The 6,450-nt window shown below is 32.8% G+C and overlaps 1 long non-coding RNA gene across 1 annotated transcript; it reads right to left on the bottom strand.

Annotated features, from left to right (window-relative positions):
- Window positions 1-279: 279 nt before the first annotated feature.
- Window positions 280-1,988, bottom strand: LOC139513348 (uncharacterized). The gene is made up of 2 exons (XR_011662433.1): window positions 1,667-1,988; window positions 280-352 (listed from the first exon to the last, which is right to left on the bottom strand). It is a non-coding gene; the product is annotated as an uncharacterized lncRNA (long non-coding RNA).
- Between the last annotated feature and the right edge of the window lie 4,462 nt (window positions 1,989-6,450).

Raw genomic sequence — 6,450 nt, 5'->3', positions numbered from 1 at the left:
CTGTTAAATTGTTTATATGATTTTTAATTTGTTAATACAAATCTTTAAAATTCTCCGACATATCTGACAACAATGTGTTTCTTGATGTTTGTTTCATTTACTTAACATATGTCTGTGTACCTTTTTTCGCTTTGTGGTTGCTGTCAAAATAATGTTAACCCAACATTTTTGATACTGTAATTTATTTATAATGATTGCTGCTGCAGTAATTAAAAAAAAAATCTTTGAATCTTTTTTCTTATAAAATTGAAGCTGTTTATGATACAATGAAAATTCGAATATTTATATAGTTTTTTTTAATTCTTCACATTTTACACATAACAACTGTGTCCCGAAATCATCATTGGTTTGTCTACAAAATAAAGTAAATGTTAAAATCATATTAATTTTTGGTCACCAGCATAGCATATATGAAAAACAAAATGTTTGGAAAAAAACATAAATCATATAGAAATATACATTTAGAAATGTCTTGGTGCAAGCTGAATTCCGCTACGGGATGCGAGATTATCTCGCTGTGGTGATGACACGACCCATTGGTGGCATTGGGTTGTTTCCTGCTCTCTTGTCGGGTTAATGTCTCTTTGACACATTCCCTGTCTGTATTCTCTATCAAAATTATGCATGAATTTTTATCATTGTTAAAGGCCATACATGCAGTTGCCTATACTTGCTCTCATCCACCTCCTTTGAACTTGGGGTGGATAGTTGTCTCATTGGTATTCATACCGCATGTTCTTGCTTGTATAATGTTGACCTTTTGGTACTTTTATTCTCAATTTTTGTTTAAGTCAACAAGATGTCCTCTTAATCATGTTGATGTCTACTTTTGGTAATGTATGTCATTGGGTTCACCGGATGCTGCCTCATTGACACCTCCTTTCATTGATGCTGCATCTATTGTTTTACTGTCTTGTTTTACATCAAAAACAAATTTACAGTGTATTCCTCATGCCATGGTTTTGTTTCAAGGTTTAGATAGCCAATTGGTATATATTCACTGACAACATTTGTATTCTTTTAAGGACTTTTTTTAGTGTGAAAAAAATGCCTCTTAAAAGTGCAAAAAAGTATTTTTCGTTTTTAAGTTGACCAGTCCAGACTTTGTTTACTAACAGTATATTTAAATTACTTTTCATAACAACGTGTCGCACTTCTTAAATGTTTGTATAAGCTAAATGCATTTGTTTAAAAAAAAAAATCGAGCATAAATCATTTTGACCGTTTGGTGTATGTACAAAATCAGTGGCATCTTCTAGATATACTTTGTTTGTTTTTCGTCTGCTTATGTTTTTGAATTGCGTTCCCTCCTTCAAATGTGTACAACATTGCGCATCTCTCCTTCCCCCCCTTTTTTTTTTTACACATATCAAAATGCACTCCTTTATACACTACATATAAATACAACAAATTTATCTTGGATGAAGTTCGTATTTCGGCGTCATATTACTTTTCCATCAAGTATTTTTAAAGTTAACAACCCCAAAATGTATTTATAGCGTACACACGACTGTTCGAGTGGTCCCAGTCAATACAAAAATTGCCATTTATTGTATGATTATTAACTTGCTTACGTAGCACGGACATGCATGAAAGAATATATAAATACTCGTTGTTTCAGTTTGCATTAAAATTTATGTAACAGTCTGTGGTGTTATCATCTTACCAAGGTTTGATGTGCTGTTATTTTCCTTCGCGGTCATGGAAGCCATGCTGTCTGGTGTTTTCCACGACTTGTATGTCGTCACAAACAAAATATAAATAGCTTTAAACAACAATCGGTACACTCGGGCTTTTCAATAGTATTATCGTAATATAATTTCTTCCGAAGTCAATAACCAACTTTTTGGTTATTCGTCTTGGACATTATCTTTAAAAACAAGCTAAAAAAGCCGATACTATTCCGAATGTCATAAATTACCATTTTTATATCACTTGTCATCCAGACGCTCTACTTTGAAAAATAAAGCGGCTGGATGATCGAGACTACGTTTTGTGTTGATTTTCTTTCGTAGTCCCTTTTAAAAATGACTAACAAGTTGTTCATTTAAATCTAAATATTGCGTACGAAGTTTGTTGTTTTCAGTTTGTAAGATTTTAATGACTTTTTCATTTTTCTGATCTGATTTTTCTAATTCGGACACTCTTTCTAATAAAATATGAATATTTGCACGCATCTCGATAATTTCATTAGAAACTACATCGCTGTTATGATCAACAACACTTAATTTATTTTCATCTTTTCTAAAGACTTCATCGATTTGTGTTTTATCACCTTGTAGGAACATATGTATGATATAACAATCTCTAGCATATTTAGACGTAGAAGTACTTTTCGTTGTAGACTTTCTGTTGAAAAGTTTCCCTGTGGGACACCCCTGTATAGATTTTGCTCTACCGGCTAGAGTACTTCGGTACCATGTCAGGCAATCGTCAGAGTTTTTTGTCTTTTCAATAAGTTTTGATATATATGTTTCTTTTGGTAGATCAGCAAGATCGTAGTCTAGTTTTGCAATAAATTCTTGTTGAGGAACATAGCCGGACTCTTGCGAGTGCTGGGTATGTGAGAACTCATCGTCTTCGTGGCCATTGTTTGTGACATTGTTTACCTTTTGTTGACTTGGGGTACCGACTTCGGTAAAAACACGAACAAAGTCTGAGTTTTGGGGCGAATACTCTCCAAATGTCTCATTTAAGGGTCCGTTACCAATAATACATTGATCGTGCTGGAGTACATGAGCTGGATCCATGTTTAAATCACACAAATCACCATTTTTGTCTCTCTGAGAAATTACACCTCCACCACTATCGGTAGCCATTTTGCTTTTGTGAAGTTCTGAAATGTTTTTATGCATTCGGAAGACAGGTTTGAAACGGCCATTAAAAATTGCCATTTTTGTACAATACTTTTGAATAACATATACACACTTCTTTAGAAAGGTTATTTTTTTATTTAGAAGAGTAGAAAAAAAAGGAATTTTGCGATAATTTTGAACGTTGGTATTAGCGTAGTAACGTCAATGCGTCAAGTACTAACACAAATACCGAACGAACCAACAAGATGATCGATTATAAACTACAGTAGGATACATGTACTTAAATAATATGGTGGGTTAGATATGGTTGCATGCGCTTAATCCTCCCTCAACCTGGGATGATAGTGTATATGTAAGAGCACAACATAAGAATAAATTGTCAAAATCAGTTGAAATACCTGCCCAATGGAATCACAGGAAAAGAACGGATATTTAAGGATTGGAACCCTTTCTTTGGATTGCTCACGCAAAACAATATCAAGATAATTAATAACAAATTTACAACAAAACAAAATGCGCAAAAATAACCCATCAAACAAATTAGTAAAAACTAAAAAAACAAAACGAAATGAAATGAAGTAAGGAACTGGTGTGTTTGTTGTTGCAAAGAAAAATCATTAATTATGTTTCAATTCATAAAGCTTTCACTCTGATAAAGACATTGGAGAAAACACTCACATAAATTGCCGGTTTGCAAGGAGTAAAAGAAATAAATTCAGTGCTATTTTGTTCAAATTGTTTGTTAGTGCAAATGAATAGATTAAGTGATTGACATTCATTACAACTTTAGCTTATTAAAATTAGGAATTTAATTGTGTACGCCAGACGTGCATTTCAACTACAGAAGACCATGGACGTTCGAATAAGATAAGAAATTTATGTCCGAGAACACAATTGCCCCCGCTCTAGCTTTGCAATGTTCCAAGTTTAAGAGGGACATAACTCTTGAACTGTTAATGACACATAACCCAAATTAGAACTCTGTCTGTGTGTGTGTTCTTGGGATTGTGTATGGGTTTCATAAAATTTGAATGAGAGAATCTTAAGTTAGAGTGCAGAAACGTTATTTAGGACTAACAAAAGTACAGACGGACAGACGAACAGACAGACGAAAAGACGGACAGAAGAAAGAACTGACGACAAAGGATAAAACTTAAAGCCTCGTGGCCTATGTGGGGCATACAAAGTTAAAGGGTCAAATAAATAACAGTAAAGAGAACAACTGAAGTGATATTTATCTATAGACACAACAATGATAGATTGCCACTAAGGAATTCGAAGAAGTAATTATTGAAATAGATAATGCATTCCATCGCAATATTGGTAACGGAATTAATGAATGTCTGTATGTATTTCACGGAGGTTTATGGTTTTTTGTCTGAGTCAGATTTGTTTTCTGTATTTTTTCGATGCTATCGGTCAAATATTTTATTTAATATTAAACACTATAAAGTAACGGGGATATCTGGATTTTTTGTCATCTGCTTGGCCAGATTATTTTAGTTTATCGAATAGGAGATCAGAATATCTTTATCGTACCCCCCTTCCCACTCTTGAGTTAAATGGTCGTTCCCTTAGATGTATATGTTCCAGACCGTATGAGTATTTGGACCGTATGCGTACTTTTTAGAAATACTCATACGGTCGGACCGTACGCGTACGGTCTGACTAATATCAAGGAGTTGGTCAAATGTACTAGATACAAATACATATAACAGATCAACATATCTTAACTCTCAAATAAATAGAAAAAAAATCAATTGTAATTGAAATAAAAACTTTATATTTTAACTATTTAAAAAATTCACCCTAATTAAATCTGTAAATCTCTAGTGTCAAAGCATGTAGATCAGTAATACATAATACACTAATTGAATTATGACAATTATTCTCACTGAAATTGAATGTGTATAATGTGGGAGGACAATTGCTTTAGAATATTTAGCAACTTTTCAAAAATTTGCTAATCGAAAGGAACATGCATGAACTGAAAAAATGTAAATGTGAAAAATATACTTTTGGTAGCGAGTGTCACCTTTGGCGAGAGTTTCAAAATAGGATTCAGATATACAATTAAACAAATATCTAATTTAAATTGTTAGGTAGTTCATTTTATCCATCTTATTGTAATAATAACAATTTGTAAAACTTAAAATAAAGATTGTGATAAATGTTTGTATAGATGTAACCCATATGATCCAATAACATGTATGGTCAGCTCATACTGGACCATACGCGAATACTCATACGGCCGACCGTACGAGTATACGTATACGGTCCAAATACTCATATGGTCTGGAACATATATACATGTCTAAAAGTGAGTTGATGGAGCTTACTAGCTTTTTGGATATGCAAATATAAGAATGGTGTTTGACTAGATAAAGTGAGATATTATGCATCATCACATGTCTCGTGGACAGTTTAGGAACTGATAGTGATGACCAGTTTAGAATGTTCAGCTCGTAGATACACTACTCGTATTATGATATACCTACTACTGACATAACGAGCAGCTCAAATAAGGACCAGTTAAATCTTTGCTATTAATTTGTGGTTACTGGGCACCAGACTGAGCTAGAGTTTACAGCAAATAAGTGCTTATAAGTCTGGCTCTTGGTATGATGGTTTTATGTTTTTTATGTTTTGCTTTAGAAAAACAAGAGTTTTGCTACATTTAGATGTAATATTATTTATATGTTTGTCTCGTTTTATATTAGAATGAAGAAAGATACCATGGTATTTAGCAGATGATACATATTATCATGCTTGTTTTTTGTGTGTGTCGGGATGGAAAGCAATCAACCAGTCCTGTTCCCACTTTGATACTGACTCAAGAACAACCAGTTTGTTACAGTCTCCTTGGGATCTGATCGACCTAAATATAATACTGTTTTCTGCGAATAGTCTAAGCTTTCTATAATTTAAGTAGTATGGAAGGTCCTTCATTAAAGCTAAAAATAAGACCAGGCATACGACAATAGTAATCCTTGAAGCACCCCTGAAGTGAATGAGAGTGTTTGGTGACTCTCCATCCATAACCACTGTATGTTTGGATTTTTTAAGGAATGCAGAGATTTAAATCACTGTTAGTCCAGAAATGCCATAATAGATTCATATATATAAAAGTCTGTGATTTGGTACAAATACCTTATTGTCTTCACAGGTTCGAGTGATTTTTTAATATGATTGTAAGGATTGATGATATCTGTTTGTGCATTTGTTTTAACTTCAGATATGCCAAATGATATTATTTGAGTTGATGATGTTAAATAGTTTTGTAATGTCAGTTTTAACTTCAGATATGCCAAATGATATTATTTGAGTTGATGATGTTAAATAGTTTTGTAATGTCAGTTTTAACGTCAGATATGCCAAATGATATTATTTGAGTTGATGATGTTATATAGTTTTGTAATGTCAGTTTTAACGTCAGATATGCCAAATGATATTATTTGAGTTGATGATGTTATATAGTTTTGTAATGTCAGTTTTAACTTCAGATATGCCAAATGATATTATTTGAGTTGATGATGTTAAATAGTTTTGTAATGTCAGTTTTAACGTCAGATATGCCAAATGATATTATTTGAGTTGATGATGTTATATAGTTTTGTAATGTCAGTTTTAACTT

Source organism: Mytilus edulis, chromosome 2 (genome assembly GCF_963676685.1).
Source record: "Mytilus edulis chromosome 2, xbMytEdul2.2, whole genome shotgun sequence".
Classification (NCBI taxonomy): Eukaryota; Metazoa; Mollusca; class Bivalvia; order Mytilida; family Mytilidae; genus Mytilus; species Mytilus edulis.
The sequence above is the reverse complement of the archived record's forward strand: the minus strand, read 5'-3'. Positions and strand labels throughout refer to the sequence as shown.